Genomic DNA, 24,928 nt, shown 5'->3' on the forward strand with positions numbered 1-24,928 from the left:
ATCCAATCACCTTTTATGTAATGGAGTTGAACAAAGACAGGCACGTTTAAAGTCCAGACTGGGTGACAACCATGAATTAATCCATAGAGTGGAGGAGTTAGAGCCGGTTCACACAGCGGGCGATGCGAGGCGACACGACTCGCCTCACTCTCGCAAGTCGCCCCCGTTCTGTACAATGGAACCGTTCTGAGAAGAGCGGCTCGAGTCGCTCCGACTCAGAAAAAAGGTTCCTGTACTACTTGGGCGACCTCGGGGCGACTTGCATTGACTTCTTTACAGAAGTCATCTGCAAGTTGCCGCTGAGGTCGCGGCGAGGCAAGTCGGAGTCGCCTCGCCTCGCCTGCAGTGTGAACCGGCCCTTAGGCAGGCCATAGATGGTGCGCTGGTTTTCACAGTCAGTGTTAATGGGGAAAACTTCCTGGGGGGCGTCCCTGCGAGAATAACATGATTAGCCATTGGCAATAATTGCATGCTGCTTGTACCCAAGTTGATCAACTTTGTCCTGCCCATAGATAGACCGAATCTTGACCGGTCCCTGCTGAAACTGCCAAGATTCTAACCATCTATGCTGGATTTAGTCTAGTCACTCAGACAGGAATTGTGATGTTCACAAATTTACCAGGTGAATAAATAATGAAGTCTGAATAAAAAAATAAAGAAAATATCAAATAAATCTACACTTCTAAGGACTAGAAAGGTGCAATGAGTTTTTTTTGGGGGGGGGGGGGGTTAGATGCATAACACTTATTTTCAGGTTGCTAGTTCTGGGTTTGTGGTTTATTAGTAAGTCGTTTAAAATTACAACTAGAACCCCACTAAATTGCGAAAATATAAAGTTGGTCCTGTTTCAACCTTGAGCACATTTTGTTTGCTGTGGAGTGAGAAAATCCAAGTGCTGATAGAAATATGAAATAAACCAATTAACAGGTTAACTCTGCATGATGAGCAAGAATGTCTTGCTATTTTGCCTACTGAGTACAGTTTTTATTGGAGTCAAAGTGCAGACTGTTACAGTTTTAACAGCTTTGTATATTTAGACACGTCAGCTTTTTTTATTATTTTGTTATCCATTTCACAATCAATTTTGTGTCTGTTTCTTTTTTAAACCTGTGGATGTTGAGTATACTTTGTGATAATGTACTGTACAGTTCATCAAACTGCCCATTATTTTGTCACTATTTTATCATAGATCTTGCAGGTTTCCTTCCTATGCAGAATTGATGTGGCTTTATGTAGGCCTTGTGAACTTTGTACGCATTTAGAACACGTTCTTTTCAACCTATTGTGGAAGTTACTGTTTTCACAACACAGACTAAGGCAGGGGTTGACAAATTTGCTTGGAATCTAGGAGCCAGCTAAAAAAGTTAGGAGCCGGGTCCGTGACGGCGATCTGGACCTGTCCCTGGCCTGACATGGAGACAAGTGAGGGGAAGATAGCCCCAAGCCCCTCACCTGTCTCCAAGTCATTGCCCATAGCTCTTAGAGGGACATTTTATTTATTTTTTTTCAAATGACAATTTTTTTTTTAAATTGCATTTTAGTGTAAATTGAGATGTGAGGTCTCTCTGACCCCAGATCTCATATACAAGAGGACCTGTCATGCTTTTTTCTATTACAAGGGATTTTTACATTCCTTGTAATAGGAACAAAAGTGACACATTTTTTTTTTTTTTAAAGAACAGTGAAAAAAATAAAAATAAAAGTTAAAATAAAAAAAAAATAGAGACCTCCTCTGTAACTTAAAAAGTGCAACCTGTAGAATTTTTTAAATGTCGCCTATGGAGATTTTAAAGGGTAAAAGTTTGTCGCCATTCGATGAGCGGGCGCAATTTTGAAGCATGACATGTTTGGTATCGATTTACTCTACGCAACATTATCTTTCACAATATTAAAAAAAATTGGGCTAACTTTACTGTTGTCTTATTTTTTTTTTTTTTATTAAATACATTTTCCCCAAAAAAGTGCGCTTGTAAGTCCGCTGTGCAAATACGGTGTGACAGACAGTATTGCAACGACCACCATTTTATTCTCTAGGGTGTTAGAATAAAATATATATATAATTTTTAGGGGTTCTGAGTAAAGGGAAGGAAGATAGGCTGGCAGGCAGGGAAAATTAGCATTGCATCCATTAGCATTGCTGGTTGTAATTCCAACGGCCACCACAAGAGGGCGCCAGATTACAGAAGGAACCATAGGATCGTAGAAGGCCTCAAAGCCGGGGGCTAAATTACCGGCCGGCGGCGGCGCGGCCCGACGCGATCGCGCCGGGGGGGGCCGCGGAGACAGCATACCCCCAGCTGTGCTGCCCCAGGCGCCAGGTCTGGAATTCTAGTCGCAAATGCGACCGGGCGCCCGGGTTTTGTCGAGCCCTGGACTAAGGTGTCTGTTTTTATGAAGCAGTGAAAAAAATTTCACTGCTTCATTATCCAGGATTCTCAGAGACGATCGATCTCCTCTGTGTGCCTGTTTATTAAGCTTTATAGGTCGCTTCTCCTTTGGAGGAGTGAAGAGATCTTCAAACAGTGGAGAACGGCCCCTGATACTGGAATCTCATGAGACCGAATGAGATTACAGTACCAGAAATTCACTGAAACGCTGAGATGTCTGTTTTATTAAAGTGTAGTTCCGCGCTGCGCGTTCACTGGTCCCTGCTGTCTCCTGGGATCCGCGTGTCTCCCATAAGACAGTGGGTGGGGGGGGGGGGGGGCAGGAAGTGGCGTAGATACCCATGGGTGGAGCAGGTATCTATGCCTGGAAGTGGGAGCAAGATACCTGCATTAGAAAGGTATCTGCTCCCCCCTGAAAGGTGCCAAATGTGACACCGGAGGGGGGGAGGATTCTGAAAAGCGGAAGTTCCATTTTTGTGTGGAACTCCGATAAATTATCACTGCTCAGTACACAGACAGATGGTGTGGTTAATGCTAATAAAAAAATAAAAAAAATAGTCCCCCAACATAAAAAAATAAAAATAAAATATATAGGGGGCATGGTTACTGTCTTGGGGGGGGGGGGGGGGGGTCTGATCGAGGAAGAAAAAAAGTTAATAATCTTCCTTCTTCCCCCCCCTGGGTTCTGTCTTCACTGCCCGATTCTCCACCTCCTGAGCTGGTGAATCGCAGCTTAATAAACTGCCCGTTTCTGTGTCAGTCAGTGAGGATTCTCAGTGTGCGGAGATCATCGGTGGGAGAACATGTTCAAACTTGTTTTCCCCCGATTTTTATCTCTGTTTCATAAACTATCTATGGACTGGGATCACCGCTATTAAGTTTCATAAACGGACACTTAAGTGAACTACTTAATACTTGGATTTAGTCTAAAATACTTTGTCTTCATGTCTACTTTGGAATGCGGTTTCTTATTTCACGTTCACAGTGACTCGTTTGGTAAAGACCTTATCTGGTATGTAGGTTAAACTGTAATTTCAATTGGTAATTGCAGCATGCAAGCTAAAAATAACACAGCGCCATTAAAACCGAATAAGATCTATATGGCCAGTGCATGTAAGTTGATCCAATCACAGCGCTGGGGCCAGTGGCCTTCAGGCCTTGACTGCACACATTTGATTTTGCGCTGGGGTCTATGCAGTACCTAGCTTGGCTTGCTTGGGGTAAAAGGGTATCTTGCCTAAGAGGGACAGGAGGTGTACATCCATCTCCAACAGCGAGTTACACTATGTTCACCAGGTGTGAGGGAGCAAGCAGCAAGGGCCCCACGGCAGAGCGCTTTTCTTTCCGCCCCTTCCAAAACATTTTTTTTGGTGCTTTTATTTACATTTTCTTTTTTATGACTGGGACTCTGTAAGCGTCTTTAGGTCAGTTGAGGTTTGCTTTAATGGGAGCAAAGTACCCTATGATGATCATAATCTGGCATCTTTTTTACATGTTGCCTGATGTTGATGGACATTCATAGTAAAAAGTGATGTTTTGATGGGGAAAAAAAACACAAAAGCAGTTTAAAGAGGAACTGCAGTCTGCTCACATAATTTGTAATATATCTTTGCCATTCTGAAGCTTCCCTCCAACCACTTTGCATATTTTATATACTGTGATTCTGTACTTGCTAATATGCTGCATAAATCTGCTGCATAAATCTCCATCCACTAAGTCTGGCTGCATCTTAACCACTTCAGCCCCGGACCAATAAACACCCTAAGGACCAGAGGTCTTTTTACAATTTCGCACTGCGCTGCTTTAACTGGTAATTGCACGGTCATGCAATATTGCACCCAAACGAAATTTGCGTCCTTTTCTTCCCACAAATAGAGCTTTCTTTTGATGGTATTTGATTGCCTCTGCGATTTTAATTTTTTGCGATATAAATGGAAAAATACAGAAAATTTTGAGAAAAAATTATATTTTCTACTTTTTGTTATAAAAAAAAAATCGAATAAACTCAATTTTAGTCATACATTTAGGGCAAAATTTATTCAGCCACATGTCTTTAGTAAAAAAAAATGTCAATAAGCGTATATTTATTGGTTTGCGCAAAAGTTATAGCGTCTACAAACTAGAGTACATTTTCTGGAATTTACACAGCTTTTAATTTATGACTGCCTATCTCATCTCTTGAGGTGCTAAAATGGCAGGGCAGTACAAACCCCCCCCCCCAAATGACCCCATTTTGGAAAGTAGACACCCCAAAGAAGTTGTGGAGAAGCATATTGAGCCCATTGAATATTTTTTTTTTTTTTTGTCATTATTCAATCACTTGGGACAAAAAAAAAAAGTTTACACAAAGTTGTCACTAAATGATATATTGCTCACACATGCCATAGTTATATGTGGAATTGCACCCCAAAATATATTCTGCTGCTTCTCCTGAGTACGAGGATACCACATATGTGGGACTTTTTGGGAGTCTAGCCGCGTACGGCACCCCGAAAACCAATCACTGCCTTCAGGGTTTCTAAGGGTGCAAATTTTTGATTTCACTCCTCACTACCTATCAGTTTCGAAGGCCATAAAATGCCAAAATGGCAAAAAAAAAAAAACCCCAAATGACCCCATTTTGGAAAGTAGACACCCCAAGCTATTTACTGAGAGGCATGTTGAGTCCATGAAATATTTTATATTTTGCCACAAGTTGCAGGAATTTAAATAATTTTTTTTTTTTTGCACAAAGTTGTCACTAAATGATATATTGCTCACACATGCTATGGGCATAAGTCAAATTACACCCCAAAATAAATTCTGCTGCTTCTCCCAAGTATGGGGATACCACATGTGGGGGACTTTTTGGGAGCCTAGCCACGTACGGGACCCCGAAAACCCAAGCACTGCCTTCCGGATTTAAATATAAAATGCTACCAAAAAAAACTTAGCGATCGCAGGCATCAGGCCTGACTCTGCGATCGCTGCAGTTATGTGTTTAGTGTTTTGTAAGTTACAGTGATCAATCGATACTGCACTTGGGTGGGCTGGGCGGAGGGGCAAAACGCAGGTGCCAGCAGGTATCTGGGCTGATCCCGCTAACAATGCGTTTTTTTGGAACCCTAAACTGCTGGGGACGCTAGTATAGATCTGATCAGATCAGATATTGATCTGTTCAGATTCTATACCACTACAGGAGGTGTATGCTTTGTGTGTGGGTGTTAGCGGTACTGGCACTAACCTAGCGCTGCCTGGGGCGACGCAGACCCTGACCCTAAAACCTAATTGATATCACCCGCCGGGTGATCAGGGGGTTAAACCTTTATTGGGTAATAAATGGTGGGTGCCCTGATGCTATAAAAAGCAAACTAACCAGAGTCACCCGTAACACTTATACGGTGATCACTGGTGAAAGGGTTAACTAGGGGCAATCAGGGGGTTCAAATTTTTATTAGGTAGTATATGGGGGTCCCTGGCGCTATATAAAAACCTGACGGGGAACCTAAATAACTAACTAACTGGCTAACCAGCGTCACCAGTGACACTTATACTGTGATCGCTGGTGAAAGGGTTAACTAGGGGCAATCGGGGTTAAAACCATTATTGGGTAGTATATCGGGGTACCTAGCGCTATAAAAACCTGGCGGTGAACCTAAAAAAATAACTAGCTACCTAGCGACACTAATGCAGCGATCAGAAAAATGATCGCTTGGTGACACTGGCAAAAGGGGGTGAAAGGGTTAACTCTAGGGGCAATCAGGGGGTTAAATCTTTATTGGGGGGTGATAGGGGGCTACCCTGGACCTAACACTAACTGCCCTGACAGTTTTTACTTTTACAACTGACACTGAATGCAGTGATCTGTAAATAAATGATCAATGCAATTAGTGACACTGTGACTGGGGGGGGGGGGGGCGGGGGGCGATCGGGGGGGGGTTTGTGTGCCTGTGTGTACCTACATGTTGGTGCACACTTACTTTTAGTCTTCTCCTCGTAGTCCGGTCAAAAAGACCGCCCCGAGGAGAATGACATCACTTCCTCCTTCCTGTGTATACAATACACAGTGGGAGGAAGCTTGTCATTGGCCAGGAGCGATCGAGAGGGGATGGCCAGAAACCAACGGCCATCCCCTCATCACAGATCGCTCCTGCAGCGAACCGGACCGCCGTATCCAACGGGAGGGGGTCCGATCGGACCCCCCACCCGCTGGAAGGCAGGCACGTACATGTATGTGCTTGTGCCTGCCTGTGCCATTGTAATGACGTACAATGGCAATACGGCGGTCCTTAAGTGGTTAACTGCGGGCAGCAGACACACAGAGGCACACCTGCGGCTCTCATTGGTCCTCTTGTGACTCCCCTTAACCTCACAGTGCTTTTTGTTCTGTGCTTTCATTTGTTTTGGTTGGAGTGTACTTTACCGGTTATTTTATGAATTCCAGGCCTGGTATATTTTTACATTGTTACATTGGCCAGCCTTTTGACTTGCTTGTCAAACGTATTGGGATGCCTGCCTTTTACATGCACATGAACTTTAAAGCGTTTATAACCCTGAAGAGAAAAAAGAGAGAGATCCTGTTCCCTTATAGCAGATTAAACAGCACAGTGCCTGTGCTGCCTTATTTGCCTCTCTCTAAACTGTAAAAAACCTTGCTGATCCTGCCACTTCCTGTGCCTCCCTCTGTGTCCTGACCAAGATAATCATGGCTGCTGAGCCCTGACTACTACTACCCGACTAATACCAGCTTACCTCCCACTGTCATCCGCAGCTCTCCTCTGTCCCCCTCACCCTCTCCCTGCCTGTCTGCTCTAGATTAGAAATTGCCACTGCCAGCTCCCTCTATTATAACTATTCATAACACACTGTGTAAATGTTTTTTTTTTTATTTTTTTTTACAAAAACAGTTTGCACATGCTGTTTTTGACACAGATCGCCACAGAAGAACTCACTCCTAGCCGGTCTCCTACGCCGATCTGTGGGCTACAGCGGGAGGGGCTGAGCAGCCACGTGACCTCCTCGGATGATGTCAGAGCAAGATCTTGGCACCCCCTGTTGTAGCCCAGGGATCGGAGTAGGAGTCCAGCCTGGAGTCGCGTAACCGGCCTAAAGATTGCTCTAACACAGTATTTACAAGTTTCTTTTTTTTGCCCTGCATTCCCATTCATATATTAAGAAATACTTGTAAATAAAAGACTTCTCATGTCATTAAAGTGGTTGTAAACCCTTACAAACCACTTTGACCTACAGGTAAGCCTAGATTAAGGCTTACCTGTAGGTCCAAGAAATATCTCCTAAACCTACACGGTTTAGGAGATATTTGCCAAAACACAGGCACTGCTGTCTACGGCGCATGCCGTACACGGAGCGCGCCGCTGTCAACGGCGATATGCCGCGAGTGGCGGCTTCTATGCGCATGCGCGGGAGTGACGTAGTTGCGGCTTCGTTGAATGACAGCGCCGGAGCAGCGAGACCCACCGAGAAGATGGAGGCTCCATACACAAGGGGACAGCGGTGACTTCGCTGGCTCCTGTGTCAGGTAAGTGACACATAATGCACTACTATGTGATGCATAGTAGTCCATTATGCTTTACCTTTGCAGGGAATCAAAGGGGAAGTAAACCCATCATTAATTATAAAGACACTGATGAGAGAGATTTCATAATGGTGAGAAAAAGGAGGGGGAGAGAGAACTTTCTACTCCCTCGTCCTAGCTGGAACAGAACATAAAATTTCAGTGAAAAATAACTATTGGCCTCTTTACTTTCGATCTAGAGAGAGTTAGCAAGTGGCTGGGGCATTGGCAGGCATAGATTGCACTGAACAAGGCGCCATCTGCGGGCTTTAAAGACCACCGGCACCTGCGCAGTGCAGGTCATTTTTGTTAGCGTCAGCAGGGCAGGTTATTTATGAGGACTGCATCATTGCGTATAGCGCGATGATGTCATAACTTGGTGACTTTAAACGAACACAAGGCATCTTACGATGCTCTGGAGCAGGAAGGGAGGCATGTCTAATAGCATGACAAATTGCATAGGGCAAAAATAACACATCTCTATGGCAACCACTAAACAGGCATTAGCTAGCAAAAACATGAAGTATGTGGTGGAAAGACATGGGGGAACATCCAAAAGCACCTCCAGGGCAGGATCTGCACAGCGCCCCCCATGACACAAGGCAGTGGAAAAACGCTATGCAGATGAAGCCCACTGGTGCAATAACATCGCAAATGCACAATCAGCCCAAGATATACATGGGCCGACCGGGCACTCAATGTAAACAAAAAGCCCACCTCCCCCATATGAAAATTGGAGAGAGAGGGCCCCCATGCGCATATGGGTAGTATCTGAGGCTCAGACGCAATTGCTCCACGGACACTGAATTTCTCCGTGAGGCAAATCTCTTAAGAAAGACTCCAAGATCGAGGCTACTCAGTTAGTTGTCTAAAAAAAGGCCTTTAAACGTGCACGAGGACAACTGAGACAGAATATACCTTTTCCCCCAAAAAAATCTGATTCAAAATCAATTACCAGACTAATAACTACTTGGAACAACATAAAATCATTAAACATTTTTACACAAACTTTGTTACAGATTGATCCCAATTTAAGATCACATGTATCTGCGACACCCACCATCACCTTCAGACGGGCACGCTCACTAAGAGACCATTTTGGTTAAAAGTGAGTACACTGGCACCTTCCGTTCTGATGTATGTCAAAGATTTGGGACTTTTACTTGTGGTGGTTGCACTTGTTGTCGATAAATGAATATACAGAAAAAATTTACATTACCAAATGGCAGGATGTATGCCTAGACGTTATGCCAACTACAAAACACTGGGTGTTATTTACCTTTTAACATGCCAATGTAAATGCTTTTATGTTGGAAAAACTAAATTAGAATTTTATAAGAGCAGCATGACATATCACCAGCACGAGACAGGTGGACCCTGACCTCCCTCTGGGGTGACATGTGCAAGATGTCCCCATGTTCGTTTCACCATCCTCGATCGGGTCCATCCGGACAATAGAGGTGGTGACTGGAATAAATCTTGCTCCAGAGGGAGGTCCGTTGGATTGCTGATCTCAGTGCAACCCGTTTTCTAGGACTCAATACCCAAATGAGTTTTCGTCCATTTTTAGATGGATTTGTGTTGGGAGGATGTGAAAAGGAGTGATTATCCGTTCGATATTTGCCACAGTCTCAGTTATATATATTGAAAATTGATATGATTGAGAATATTGTAACACGCTATTTGATTTTGTATGTTATTTCATATTTTTCTTCTATATCTATTGTCCAACATGTTTCAGATATAAGTGTCTGATCATGTCCATGTGTTTAACGACATACATAACCATTTTTGATGTATATTCTTGCATTTGTGAAAAATCTTTAAAAAAAATTAATCTTCTGCCCCTCAGCATTCCGTCTGGGGCTCGGTCTATCCCTGCCCGGCGCACGGGGGCCCTCTCTCTCCAATTTTCATATGAGGGATGTGGGCCTTTTGTTTTCATTGTGTGCCCCAGTCGGCCCATGTATATATTGGGATGAATGCGCATTTGCGATGTTATTGCACCGGTGGGCTTCATCTGCATAGCGTTTTTCCATTGCCTTGTGCCGCGGGGAGGTGCTGTGCAGATCCTGCCCTGGAGGTCCCTTTGGATGTTCCCCCATGTCTTTCCTCAACGTACTTCATGTTTTTGCTTGCTAATGCCCATTGTTTAGTGGATGCCATAGAGATTTGTTATTTCCGCCCTATGCAATCTGTCATGCTATTAGACATGCCCCCCCTTTCTCCTCCCTTCCTGCTCTGGAGCATCGTAAGATGCCTTGTGTTCGTTTAAAGTCACAATGTTATGACGTCATTGTGCTATATGCAATGACGCAGTCCTCAAACAATCTACTCTGCTGACACTAACAAAATGACCTGCACTGTGCAGGCGCCAGTGCTCTTTAAAGCCCGCAGATGGCGCCTTGCTCAGTGCAATCTGTGCCTGCCAACGCCCCAGCCACTTGCGAACTGTATCTAGATTGAAAGTAAGTAAAGAGGCCAATAGTTAATTTTCACTGAACTTTTATGTTCTGTTCCAGCTAGGGTGAGGGAGCAGAAAGTTTTCTCTCCCCTCTCCTTTTTCTCATTATTATTAAATCTTTCTTATCAGTGTCTTTATAATTAACTTAATGACATGAGAAGTCCTTTACTTGCAAGCATTTCTTAATATATGAATGGGAATGCAGGGCATCCAGCTCCGCTATATGAAAGGAGCATGATAAGTGGGGGATTCTTTGATGTGCAAAGTTAAGTCACCAAACTAAGTATAATAAGTCACGTAACTATCCTCTAGGGTTCCACTGTGGCTGTATTGTGGTGGTCGTCCTGTTCTGGGACCTTTGTGTGGGTTTCTCTGAGCTCGGACGGTAGGGGTGCAACGGATCAAAAAACGTATGGATCGGATCGTTCCTCGGATCAGAGTCATGGATGTGATCAGCAAATAATAATTGAATTTGCAAAAACCTGTGAAAATTCCACCACCATATAGTCCCCAATGTAATATCCACAATCTTCCCCCACTGTAATATTGGCAGAGTATGGCTGGGTACGGCAGAGTTTGGAGGGATGGCTGTCACAGAGCAGCGCTGTGGGCACTAAGGATCCAGCCCACAGCGCTGCTTCCATCCGATCTCTCCTCTCCACTGTATAGAGAGGGGAGAGAGCAACCGGCATCATGACATGACGTCGGTTTGTTTACAAATGATCGCTCCGTCATTTGACGGAGCGATCACATTGTAAACGGCCTGGGTGTAGAAAGATGGCCGCCTCTTCGGAGCTAGGCCAAAGCCGCAGCCTTTCCTAAGGCTGAGACCGGTAGCACTCCGCGGATCGCGGCGTGTGCCGATCCAAGCGGGGTGACCCGTTCGGATCACGGATCGGTGCACCCCTACCGGACGGAGATCATCATCTTTTGGTGAACAAGTGGCAGCAGAAGTGTATTTAACTTTTTAAGGAAATCGTTTCTTTGTATATAATTATACATTCTCCTTACATTTCTATACTGAGATATATATATATATATATATATATATATAGACATTTTCAGATACTGTAATGATGATTTTGCCTGAAACAAAGCGTTTATGTTAAATCTATCTTTACCTGTTTTTCCAGAAGATACAAATTTTCTCTCCTAAAAATGCCTCTGAAGAAGGGACACCATCCTGTAACATGATAGGCTTATGGAGGAATTTGTACTCGTGCTTGAATTTGTAGAGAATATATTATGTATGAATTGTTATGTTTTGCACAAATGTTTTGTATAGATTACTACCATGTTTTTTATACATGCTTTTTTAAGCATTTTTTTCAAATAAATGTTTTTACAAATTCACTTTGTTTGCCTTTTTAAAGTCCCTCTGTCTGGGGGTGGGGGGGGGGGGGGGGGTGTACAAGAGTCCCTTCCTTTATATTCTCTGTAGAAAAAACAATATAAGTGTAATACTAATACTGGCACGTGATATAAAGTAAACCGCTCCATTTTCTGTTTAAAATATGTTATAGGTGATGTTGGCTATAATGTAAAAAAATAAAAAATAAAATAAATAAAAATAAACTATATTTATAATAAAGAGAAGAATTTGGTGGCTTTGTCCAATGTTTGTCATTGATCTTTTTTATATCCTTTGTTTGACTTGTATCCAAAAGCTGCGTTTCCAAGAGCTAGAATAGAACAAATGAAAATATTTTACTTACTGCTAACAGACCTGACTACGTCAGCCTGCATTATATAACTCTGTCAGGCAAGAGATGACCTGTTTCCTCCAGGACATTTAGAAACAAGATTATTCTGTTTTGTAGGGACTTTGACTGCATAAGGATTTCTTTACCAGATTGTTGTAATACAGTATTCCTTACAATTCTTCTAAATAGCTTTGGGTTAATCCTTTCTACACATTATGAACATTCTGCTTCTATACAGGAAGACTTTTCTGTAAGGGGAGGGGGGGGGGGGGGTTACTATCACAAATTCTGAAAATGCTAGCTTTCTGGCTGTCATGCTTCAATATATTCTCTGGCTTTTACCTGCAAGCATGCAAATAAGAATGTCTGTCTGACTTTTTTTTTCTGTCACTTCTTCCAGGTCAGTGACTCAATCCTTAACCATTTGATCAGTGTACTAGCCAAACAGCTAGCTCCTTCAGAAGGGGATTGGCCATGGAAGCTTCAAGTGGTATGCTTAAGGGCCCGTGAGAATGCTGAGGGAACGCCAACAAGCAGGAGCATTGGGTAAAAGAGGAAAGAGCAAGCTGTCAAGAGACCAAGGGATTAAATGGGTAAGTTAAAAGTCCTTTTTGCTGGTACCCCAAGCATAAACTAGCATTTAACCCATGCCTTGCAGTGGAACTCTATTGTAAGGGAGCATTTTTCTTTACCCTGGAATTCAGTTTAAAAACCTCCCAAGTTTGATTTTAACCACTTAAGCCCCAGACCAATTTGTAGCCAAAGGACCAGGCCCCTTTTTGCAATTCGGCACTGCGTCACTTTAACTGACAATTGCGCGGTCGTGCGACGTGGCTCCCAAACAAAATTGACGTCCTTTTTTTTTCCCCCACAAATAGAGCTTTCTTTTGGTGGTATTTGATCGCCTCTGCGGTTTTTATTTTTTGCGCTATAAACAAAAATAGAGCGACAATTTTGAAAAAAATGCAATATTTTTTACTTTTTGCTATAATATCCCCAAAAAATATATTAAAAAAACATTTTTTCCTCAGTTTAGGCCAATATGTATTCTTCATATTTTTGGTAAAAAAAAATCGCAATTGGCGATTATTGATTGGTTTGCACAAAAGTTATAGCATTTACAAAATAGGGGATAGTTTTATAGCATTTTTGTATATATTTTTTTTTTACTAGTAATGGCGGCTATCAGCGATTTTTATTGCGACTGCGACACTATGGCGGACACATCAGACATTTTTGACAAATTTTTGGGACCATTGTCAGATATACAGAAATCAGTGCTATTTAAATGCATTGATTCCTGTGTAAATGACACTGGCAGTGAAGGAGTTAACCACTAGGGGGCTGTGTAGTGTTATGTATGACGTTGTGTGTGTGTTTTTTTTTTTTTTTTTTTTTTTTTTTTATCGTAGGGGGCATGGCCTGGCATGTGACGTCACTGATCGTCCTTCCCTATAAAAGGGAACAGACGATCGGTGACAGCCACACAGGGAAGCACGGGGAGAGGTTTATTTACACAGACCTCTCCTTGTCCTTCAGCTCTGTGACCCGATCACGGGACACCAGTGACGATCGGGTCCCGTGGTCACGGAGCACAGGACCGGGCCGGCGGTGCGCTCCCGACCCACAGCTAGGCACTTAAAGAATCACATACATCTATGTTATTGTGCCATTTTGCCGACGTACATCGGCATGAGGCGGTCCTTAAGTGGTTAAAGGAAAAAAAACAACTTAAGAGTTGAGAATCTTCACAGAGTAAATTGTGTGTCTCTGCTTTTTCTGTCAAAATGCTGCTGGTTGCACTAGGGATTTTTATTTTTCTGTCCCTAAACACCCCTGCCTCTAAACTCCTCCAAATGCCAAATGTGTGCATGGACACATAGGCTAACATTCAGGGTGTTCAGAGGCAGGGGGGGAAAAAAAACGCCAGATGCCCCTAACCGCAGCATTAAAAATGTCCAGTGTTTGAGGCCTTATTACACGTATACAGTCATGTGCAGATGAAATATGTTAAAAAAACAAAAAAACAAAAAAAAAAAAAAACTTTGCTTTTGAAGTAAACATATTCACACAATTTCAATGTACCTTCTGCAGATTCTCAACTCCTTTTGTAACTCAAGCCTAAAAGAGTAACTCAAGTTTTGTTGTCGGGGGGAACATGTACATTGCAGGTAAATGATAGAACCAATTATGTTCTTTAATAAGGATGTGAAATATAATAATTTTAGATAGATTTAAACCTAGCAGTAAAATGACTCTCGATTGACCTTCCCCCTTTCTCTCCTCCCTGTTTTTATTCAATTTTTTTTAATATATTTTTTAGTATTTATTAATATTTTTTAGTAATTATATTGCCTAAAATTGAATAGAGTGTATTTTTTTTTTTTTTTATATATATATATATATATATCTGTTTATGTGATGTGCATCAACATGAGCGTCCTTCCAACCCCTTTTATCGCTGCAAAGCAATATGTTAAATAATTTTTTAACTTATTTCCAGTCTTTTTATGGCTAGGATATTACCGAGTGGCGGTGAAAATAATATGGTCACTGTAAAGATAATGAATATATTATAATAGGATATAGATAAAGAACGCCCATTGCTGTATAGCTATACTGGCTGCCTGTGAAATTACTATATAAGCCACAAGATGGCGGCGCCAATATCGGCGACATATAAGGAGATAGCCAGCCCTGCGGGGGGGAAGATGACCTAAAAAATAGTGGCGTCCCTTATGACGCGTCTTACAACTCTATAAAGCAATGGTGGACACCGAGGCCAGCGACGCATAATTTGTGGATACTATATGCGCCGCTGGTTTGGTCTTCATAAACATGGCGGCTGTATAGTCTTTCATAGGAATAATTAAAAAATGGCCGACCAAAGCTCAGCCCCTCTTGAGACTATTTATACTTTAACGTCCTTTCCCAGCATGCCCTGATGAAGTCATGTGGTGTGACATCACGTGTAGGGACGGGAAGGACGCTCATTGTTGCTGTGCACAGACACAAGTTCGCTGCTCGTCGCATATAGGCTGTTTTTAAATGGAATAGTGTGCGAGTACCCTGTGTGAAGTTTCTTTTCTAATAAATTTGATATATATGTGAAATTACTACACTATGGTACCCCCGCTTTATTGATTCGTTGGGTTCCACGGTGTAATAAGAAAGTAAAAGGAGAAGTTAATCTTGTGGATCTGGAGAGAAGAGCCTTAAAGGGACCATTACTTATATGCGATTATCTCCTTACCATAAGGTAAGGGGCTATTGCGGTCACAGTGGATAGAACACTGGGAAGTGGTCACTGGATTGGAATGCACACAATCTGTCACAGAAAAACACTTGCACTTTAAGGAGACTTTTTTTTTTTGCTCATAGCATTGAAGAATTTATCTATACATACCCTTAGTTGGAAACATCCCAATTAAGGGTGGACATTTAATATACACAGTTTGGAGTGATTTGCTTAACCACTTGGGTACCGCGCTATTGCCGAATGACGGCATTAGCGCGGACCTAGATTTCCGGGACTACGTCTATTGACGTTGTCCCGGTTACGAGCGGCCTGCGCGCCCCCTGAGGGGCGCGCGCGGCGCTCTCTGTGATCGGCGAGTCTATGAGACTCTCCTGATCACCGATCCGTGCAAGGGGTCGATCCCGACCCCTTATCACGTGATCAGCTGTCAGCCAATGACAGCTGATCATGTGATAGAACGGAGCCGGTAATCGGCTATTATTCCTCCTCGCGCTGACAGCGCGAGGAGAAAAAAAAAAGCCGATCACCGGCGGCCGTGATCGGGACATCTGTCCCGATCACGGCCAGCAATGCAAGGCACCACATGCCACCTGCCAGTGCCCACCTGCCTCCCGCAGTGCCATCCTGAAGTATAACTAAAAGTAAAAGTAAGTGCCCCCCGTCTGTGCCCACAGTGCCACCCACAGTGCCACCCCACAGTGCCACCCAATCTGCCTCAAAGGTGCTGCACCCCAGTGCCGCCCATCAGTGCCCAGCAGTGCCGCCCATCAGTGCCCAGCAGTGCCGCCCATCAGTGCCCAGCAGTGCCGCCCATCAGTGCCCAGCAGTGCCGCCCATCAGTGCCCAGCAGTGCCGCCCATCAGTGCCCAGCAGTGCCACCTATCAGAGCCACCTATCTGTGCCACCTATCAGTCCCATCTATCTGTGGTACCTATCAGTGCCCATCCGTGCCACCCATCCGTGCCATCTTATCTTTGCCCATCGGTGCCGCCTTATCTGTGCCCATCGGTGCCGCCTTATCTGTGCCCATCGGTGCCGCCTTATCTGTGCCTATTAGTGCCGCCTTAACTATGCCTATCAGTGCCCACCAATGCAGCCTATCAGTGCCGCCTTATCAGCGCACTTCAATGAAGGAGAAAAATGACCCGTTTGCAAAATTTTCTAACAAACTATTAAAACATGATTTTTTTTTTTTTTTGCATCTTTTTTTGTTTGTTTATCAAAAAATAAAACTCCGAGCTGTAACTAAATACCACCAAAAGAAAGCTCTATTTGTGGGAAAAAAAATGATAAAAATTTCATTTGGGTACAGTGTTGTATGCCCGCGCAATTGTCATTCAAAGTGCATCAGCGCTGAAAGCTGAAAATTGGTCTGGGACTGAGGGGGGTTTAAGTGCCCAGTAAGCAAGTGGTTAACGCACGCAGTGCGTTTACTAATCAAAACAACTATATAAAAAAAATTGTATGTGTATATATTTACACTTTTCAATTGGCACTTTGCACTTTTTGATTTATTTATGCCTGATTTAGAATCACATTGAATATATTTGCACTTTAAATGGTGGTTTTTAGAATATTTTATATAGTTTTATCCACTGTCAACCTATGGACATCAACGGATGATTGTATATTTGCTAGAATTTTTTTTTTTTTTATTGCATAGCCCTTTTACTATCTGAGACTATCCTCCTATTGAGTTAGGCAGATGAGGAACAAGAATAGACGACATCTTGATAATTTTAAGCCAGCACAGCGCGACGCCAACATACCCCTTATCTATGTACATTGCAGGGATTTTAACAAACTTTGTTGCAGAGTCCTACCTTTTTATTATTCTGAAGAAATAGCTGTTTGTGTCTAATGTGCACAGTGAATCTGTATGCGAGTGGTTTTATATTTCTCAATCAGCTGCTGCACCTGTAAGGCTCAAATGAGGAAAATTGCAGGGTCTGCATCCCTTTTAGATGTGATTTCCCTTTGGCAGTACTTCTCCAAAAATTTGCTTTTTTATTGCAGGGGAAGCTCAAAAATCGAATGTGTATCTTAGTGCAGATTTCTGGGAAAATCAGTAAGCCAATCGCTCAAGCAGGAAATTTACATTTTTAGGGGTCGTTCTGTACACCATCGGTGTGCAGAACATCTCCAGGTAGCCATATTGCATATTACAGAAAATTACAGTGCTACAGATTGAAAATGAAAAGTCATTTTGTAATAACATTCAATTACAATATGACTTGTCGCAATTGTATACGCTATATTTATTATTTTTTCCCACAAAATTGGAGTTACCCTTTTAAGGATTCTTATCAGCCCTCCCTGGTCTTCCCTTGGACTATGAAACACCTCCCCCTGTGTTGCAAAGATGATGGGTAGAGGTCATTAACCCCTTCATGCCGACCATACGCATATTTGTGTCCATGGCCTGAAGTGGTTATACCGGGATAATGCCAGCTGCAGGCATCACCCTGATAATATATTATTATTATTATTATTATTATTATTCAATTATTTTTTTATTTTTTTTGCGGGCGGCTGGCTCTTTAGTAATAACAACTGATGTGCTTTAAAGCCGCTCGGGTGTTATCCTAAAGGAGTAGGAGGGGACATCATCCCCCCCCCTTTCCGCCGCTCTTCCTGAGCCTCCCAACGGGAGACCCGAGCCACCAGCCGGTGCGTCTGCCGGGCGAGGCTGAGACCTGAACAAAGCCAGCCTCGGATCTGATCAGGTCTCCAATGTAAAATCCCGGTAGAGACGTTGCTTACAGTTTATTCGGCTGCCAATTGCGTCAATTAAAAAAAAACAGTATTCAGAATTTGACAATTTTGCAACAAATCTGCTAACCGGAAAAAAAATAATTCTTATATTACATGACGGGACACAGAGCCATAGTAGTTACTATGTGAGTTATAGGCCACCTTCAGGTGATGGACACTAGCACGCCCTAAATTAAAAAGCGTACTTCCTATATAACCCCTCCCACTGGTTTTCACCCGTGTCTAAGGTGTTGGTCACGGGTGAAGCTGTGCTGAGCTCACTGATGCAATCATTGCTGTGCAAGCCATGCAGCCGGATACATTCAAAGTGTCTTTTTGGCCGAATTTAATGGTACCCGGGCCTCATCTGAAGAAACGAGGTCTTGCCTGTAACGCTTCTCTTTTTTTAGAGAGCTGGACCCCCCTGGATCCAGTACTTTTTGGTATTAAGGCCATAAAGTTTTTTTAGTGGCGGAGGTGCTATTACAGGTCCAGGATTGTGGGTTTCCTTGAGGATCCCCAGCTCCTGAAGGTTTAACGGAACCCACTGTGAAGGGTAAAAATTGGGTCTGTTTGTTTTACCACAGAAAACCCTGCGGCGGGAAAGGTAAGTGGAGTTTTTCTAAGAATTTTTTTAAATTTTCTTATGAATGTCTCCTCTTAATTAGTAAATGTTGTCATGCCTATGTATCACCACTGGGGGCTGTATAGGGCACTTACGTCTCATGTTTCTCAGAGAGCCCGCGATTTCTCTTCAGCCGGCAGCATATCTCCGGTAAGTCTGGGGGGGGGGGGGTTTGCCTCCCCACCAGATGCCCCCTTGTGCCGTTTTTTTTTTCTCCAGGGAAAGAGCGCTCCCAAAAAAAAAGGGGGGGAAAAATGCACGCTGCTCTGTGGCTTCCAGGCCCCCCCAGGGATGTCCTGAAAAGAGCTGCCCTCCTGGAGGGTATCCAGGAATTGAGGAATTGGGGGAACAGCGAGTGGTGGTACTAGTACCAAAGGAACAACAATACCAGGGATTCTACTCCCCACATATTTGTTGTTCGCAAGCCGTCAGGAAAGTATCGGCTGATAGTAAACTTAAAAAAAAAAACCCGAACAGGTATCTGGAATACAAAAAGTTTACTATGGAGAATATCTACTCTTTCCAAAAAAACACATGAGGGAGGCCTTCGTGAGGACTCTGGACCTCAGGGATGCCACCTGCATGTTCCAATTCATGTAGATTATCAGGCATTCCTGAGGTTCGCAGTTGGAGGAGAGATTTTTTCACTGGCAGTTTGTGGCTCTTCCATTTGGGCTAACGACCAGCCCAAGGATTTTTACAAAAATCCTAGCCGAAGCAATAGCCTTCCTACATGTCCAGGGTATATCTAATTCCATACCTGGACGATCTACTTATCTCCAGACCATCAGTCAACCAGGTCAGGTCAGATACCAGCAAAGTTATGTTGGTTCTAAAAAAAAAACCTGGGTTGGATAATCAACATGGAAAAATCCTCCCTCAAACCAGAACAGGTCAAGACTTTTTTTGGTTACAAGGTGGACACCAGGCTGCAGAAGCTGCTCTTGCCAGAGGACAAGGTGACAAAACTAGCTTCTTCAGTGGGGGATTTGATAAAGACCCCATCACACTTCAGAAGGGCGGTGTTAAGAACCCTAGGTCTGATGTCGGCAAGTATAACAGCCATAGTCTGGGCACAACTCCACTCAGGAGACCTTCACTTCTTCCTTCTGTCTTCATGGGACAAAAAGGAGTCCTTGGATCAGGAGATATTACTAACTCCTCAGGTCCTGTCTTCCCTGGAGTGGTGGACAGTCCCCAAAAACCTACAGGGGTGGGGGGGGTGGGGGGAGACCTTGGGCTTAGTGGAATCCGGTAAAAGTTACCACCAATGCCAGTTCCTGGGGGTGGGGGGCCCACCTGAGAAAAGAGGCCAATGGAACAGCTCACTAAGTCGGATGTCGTCCAACTACAGGGAGCTCAAAGCAGTGGGGGAAGCCCTAAAAGTTTTTCAAAAGCGCATCAGGGACCAGGAGGTTCAAGTGAGCTCCGACAACACCACTGTAGTGGCCTACTTGAGTCACCAGGGAGGCGCTAGAACCTGTCCAAGCAGATCCTGGAGTGGGCCGAAAGAAGGGTTCTCTCCATTTCTGCTGTCCACATAAAAGGGACAAGCAACACCGAGGCAGACTTCCTAAGCCATCAGCCGATAAGACAAGGGGAATGGGAACTGAACCCTGAGGTGTTTCAGTCCCTGGTGCAGCGCTTCAGGAATCCAGAAATGGACCTGTTTGCCAATCGAAGAAACAGGAAGGTAAAGAGATTTCTCGATTTCCAAAGAGAAGGAGTCAGAAGGACTAGATGCACTGACTCAGACCTGGCATTACAAACTGGCATACGCCTTCCCACCCCCTAGCACTGATTCCGCAAGTTCTTCAGAAGCTCAGCCAGTCCCCTGGCCAGCTCCTCCTGATAGCACCCTAGTGGCCAAGGAGAGCTTGGTTCGCAAACCTAAGTTCGATGGCGGTGGCAAAGCCATTGAAGCCCCCGAACAGGCCGTACCTTCTCAGGCAAGGTCCAGTACTACACCCAAGGTTGGAATTTTGCTAGCTGAAGGCCTGGTTAGTGAGTACCAGATCCTAAAAAACAAGGGCTGTTCAGAGAGAGTAATAAATACCCTTCTCTTAAGTAGAAAACCAGTGACTAAAAAGATTTATTCTAAAGTGTGGAAGACCTTCTGTTCCTGGGGTAAAGAAAGGCAGATAACCTCCACCGCTGTTCCAGTTATCCTGGAGTTTCTTCAGGATGGAGTAGACCAAGGCCTCGTGGTCAGCACCCTTTGGGTTCAAATAGCGGCCCTCTTGGTCTACCTCGATGTAAGGTTGGCAAAAGAAAACCTCATCAAACGTTTTCTGCTGGCCAGGAAAAGCGTTTCCCTCCATGGCACCTAATGAGGGTATTAGAGGTGTTATCTAAACACCCTTTCGAACCTATAGAAGAGGTTCCCTTTTAAGTTTAAAACCTTAACGTTATTTTTGTTAGCAGTTACTATGGCCAGGAGGGTCGGGGACCTGCAAGGGCTGTCCATGAAGGAACCCTTCCTATTGGTACAGCCAGATAGGGTCACCCTTAGGGCAGACCCCTTAAATCTACCAAAGGTAGCATCTTTATTTCATAGGACGCAAGACCTAACATTGCCATCCTTCTGTGATAAACTAAAAAATTAGAAAAGAAATGTCATTGTCTATTTGATGTAAGAAGGTGTCTCCTTACCTATCTAGAAAGAAAAAAGAGTTTTAGGAGGTCCAGTCACCTGCTAGTTCTGTACGCTGGGTCTAGAAAGGGGCTTCAGGCTTCAAAAGCCTCAATTTCTAGATGGATCAGAGAAGCTATCTCTGTAGCATATGAGAGTTCCAGCAAAAGTTAAAGCTCATTCAACCAGGTCACTAGCTACATCCTGGGTCGAGAAAGCAGGGGCCTCTTGAGAACAAATCCGCAGTGCGGTCACCTGGTCCAGTCGGGATACATTCCTAAAGCACTACCGCGTGGAAATGTTGTCACAGCAAGATTTGGCTTTTAGTTGGAAGGTCCTACAAGCTGTGGTCCCACCCTGAAGGTAGGCCTGTGTTTACTTGATTATCCTCTCAGGTGTGCCATCCTGGAAGGCGATAGGAGAAAATCTACGTTAGACTTACCGGTAACGGTATTTCTATGAACCTTCCAGGACGGCAGGCCTACTTCCCGCCCTATGTGGAGGGAAAGATAAGCTAAACGCTAAGTGGTAAGTACCTATGTAGAGCAATGCTCCTTGTGAACCAGTTCAGGATTTACTTTATTACATACTGAGGATCAAGGGGAAGGGTAGGGACTTGTAACAAGCTGTCAAGTGATTGTGTTTCTTGTAGGGAGGAGCCCTCATCTCTTAGGTGTGGTCCTGCAAGGTTCATAGAAATACCATTATCGTTAAGTCTAACATAGGTTTTTGAAAGGAGAGAGGAAGGGCCATAGCGACGGGGGAGGGGCTTAGAGCGGCGTTGGTGTCCTCCAACGCCCAGTGAAGGGAATGTGTGTTTTTTTTTTAATTTATTTTTTATTTATTTTTTAAGGCACCACTTTTGCTGTTTCAAGCTGCGGGGGGACACGAGCGAGGTATATATGTGGTTTGGTGACATAGGCATTCCTTTGACACATTTTGCTACTGCATCAGGCTGAGCATTAATAGCAGCAGCAGCAGAGCTGGATTATTGCTCAAGCAATGCATGCATTCCTTTTGGTAGTACCTCTGCTTTGTGCATCAGGCTGTGGTCGGAAGGGAGGTTAAAATCACCTCAAAAAAGGGCTCTACAAAGACTATAGTCACTAGGGAGCTTAGACCCATATCAAAAAAGGTCATCCTCCCCTGAGAGTAATATGGCTGGTCAGAATGAGCCATCAGGAGGGGCAAGGGTTACAGCTGCTTTTAGCATTACAGCCCATGTATATATGACTAAGGAGTTTTTTTGTTTTTTTTTTCTCCAACCATTCTAAGCTTGGAGCAAAAAAAATTGATGCTTTACTCGCATCCCAGACTGGACTGAGCATAACAGGTCCCCGTCCATTGCTCAGGACCCCCATGCTGAGGAACAAGGGGCGAGAGATTACGAATTTCTCTCAAGGGACCAGGAAGAGGCTGATGCCTGAAGAACTTAATACGAAAGGATCAGGTTTTCAGGAAAGGTGGTTGGTACAGTCTCTCACTGAATTGGTCCGCTCCACATTTTTTACTGCCAATAAGAGCAGTTAATTGATGAGCCCACTTCTGGTTTGGGTTAACTAAAGAGTCCTCAATCTGTTCATGCTTTTCCTATTAATTTATGGCTAAAAAAAGCTTATCTATTCTAAATGGGAGCACCCAGATAAACCGTTTTTTCCTCCCAAAAAAATTTCAATACTTTATCCTATGGAGGAAATGCTCTATAAGAAATGGGGATTTCTAGTAGTTGATGCTGCTATATCCTCTGTATCTGACTTGTCCAGTAGACAATGCTCAGATGCAAAAGGTTCCAGCAGATAAGTTGGAATTCCTTTTTTAAAAGCTATATTTTGCTCGCATGTTCAGCCTGCGTTGGCAGCGATCAGAGTATCTCAGTCCTTAAACAGTTTATTGAGGTACTCAGGATTATTCCTGATCAGGCCCAATATTTGGCCGGGATATTGGAAACATTGTATTTTACAGTAGACGCTATGAAAGATTCTATTCTCTAGGCCTCACGGCTCATGCTAGGGCTGGTACATGTGCATAGAATCCTATGGTTGAAAAATTGGTTAGCCAAAGAGCCTTGCAAAAGCTCTGGGCCAGTTTCTCATTTCATGGTGAACGGTTATTTGGAGACAATCTGGCGAGGTATAGCCAAAGAATTTCTAATGGGAAAAGTTCCCTTTTACCGTTTAGAAAGAAGTTTAATTTTAAGCATTTTTTTTCTTTTAAAACGTGCTTCTTCTTCTGTGCCAGGAGCATCAGCCTCCAGGCAGTTATGATGGCCTCCACTGTCGAGTTCAAGAGGTAAACCTCAGGGTTAGTCCCAGGGCCAAAAGGGGACCTGGTAGAGGAAACCCACAAAACAAAATACTAAAGCCTCTTTATGAAGGGGCACCCATGCTCACTCAAGTTGGGGGAATGCTTCTACAATTTTAAAGGGTCTGGCAGGAACAATGCCAAGACAGATGGGTGGCTTCCTCAATTTCTTTAGGTTACAAACTAGAGTTCCGAGGGTTCCCGTCTCCTCGTTTTCTCAGATCAAATGTTCTCAGAGATCCAGTGAAAGTCTTTTCAATCCGATCAGTAGTCTCCTCCATCCTACAAGGGGGAGAACTTCAATCGACTTCAAGGTGCCAATTTTCCCCCGCTCACCAGAAATTTCTTCGCTTCAAGGTAGAAAATCCTTATTTCCATTTTGTAGCTCTGCCTTCGGTCTAGCTACTGCACCTTGAGTGTTTACAAAGGTCCTGACTCCTTCTTTTAACCATGTTAGGGGCTCAAGTTTTAATGATGCTAGCCTACTTAGACTATCTACTCTTGATAGATCAATTGTTGGCCTGCTTAAAACCAAAGTTTGGTCGCCAAAGTCAGCTACCTGGAATATCTAGGTTGGATTCTCTACCTAGAAAAATCCTCCTTAAAACAATCAAGGAGATTGCAGTACTTGGGGCTGATCATAGATACAGCTCAGAACAGGATGTTTTTGCCTCATGAAAGGATCAGTTCCATGAGGGAACTGATTCAGTTGATCAGAACAAAAAAATAATTCTATTCGACTTTGCATGAAATTATTTAGAAAGAAGGTGGCTTCTTTCAAGGCTGTTTCTTATGTGCAGTTTTATTCAAGACTGCTGCAAAAAAGTATCCTGTCAACTTGGAACAAGAAGGTCCAAGCTCTGGACTTCCCAATGTGTTTATCCTCCAAAGTGCATCAGAGCCTTAATTGGTGGTTGATATCCAATCTTCAAAAAGGAAAATCCTTTCTACTAGTTACCTGGAAGGTGGTAACAGATGCCAGCCTTCTGGGCTGGGGAGCAGTCCTGGAAGAAGCATCTGTCCAAGGGAAATGGTCCAAATTATCAGATCAATATTCTAGAGATTCAGGCAATACGCCTGGCCCTGGAGGCCTGGACGCTCAGACTACGGAATTGTCCTGTCAGGATACAATCTGAGAATGCCACAGCTGTGGCCTATATCAATCACAAAGGGGGCATGAGAAGTTGTGCAGCTCAGAGAGAGGTGAATCATATTCTATCTTGGGAAAACATTTCTTGCTAATCAGCAA

General features: G+C 43.7%; 1 protein-coding gene across 2 annotated transcripts in view; it reads left to right on the plus strand.

Annotated features, from left to right (window-relative positions):
- The window catches only part of LOC143974177 (mitochondrial nicotinamide adenine dinucleotide transporter SLC25A51-like), a 38,616-nt gene that overhangs the window by 3,940 nt on the left and 9,748 nt on the right, over positions 1-24,928 (plus strand). The window contains exons 2-3 of one of the 2 annotated variants that reach the window (XM_077475309.1): positions 12,509-12,701; positions 14,203-14,279. The gene's annotated coding sequence lies outside the window, so the exon portion shown is untranslated. The remainder of the gene's footprint in view (positions 1-12,508; positions 12,702-14,202; positions 14,280-24,928) is intronic. The other variant, XM_077475310.1, reaches the window with a different exon arrangement.

This window comes from Lithobates pipiens, unplaced genomic scaffold, assembly GCF_037356315.1.
Source record: "Lithobates pipiens isolate NorthernLeopardFrog02 unplaced genomic scaffold, aLitPip1_a1.2 Scaffold_13, whole genome shotgun sequence".
Classification (NCBI taxonomy): Eukaryota; Metazoa; Chordata; class Amphibia; order Anura; family Ranidae; genus Lithobates; species Lithobates pipiens.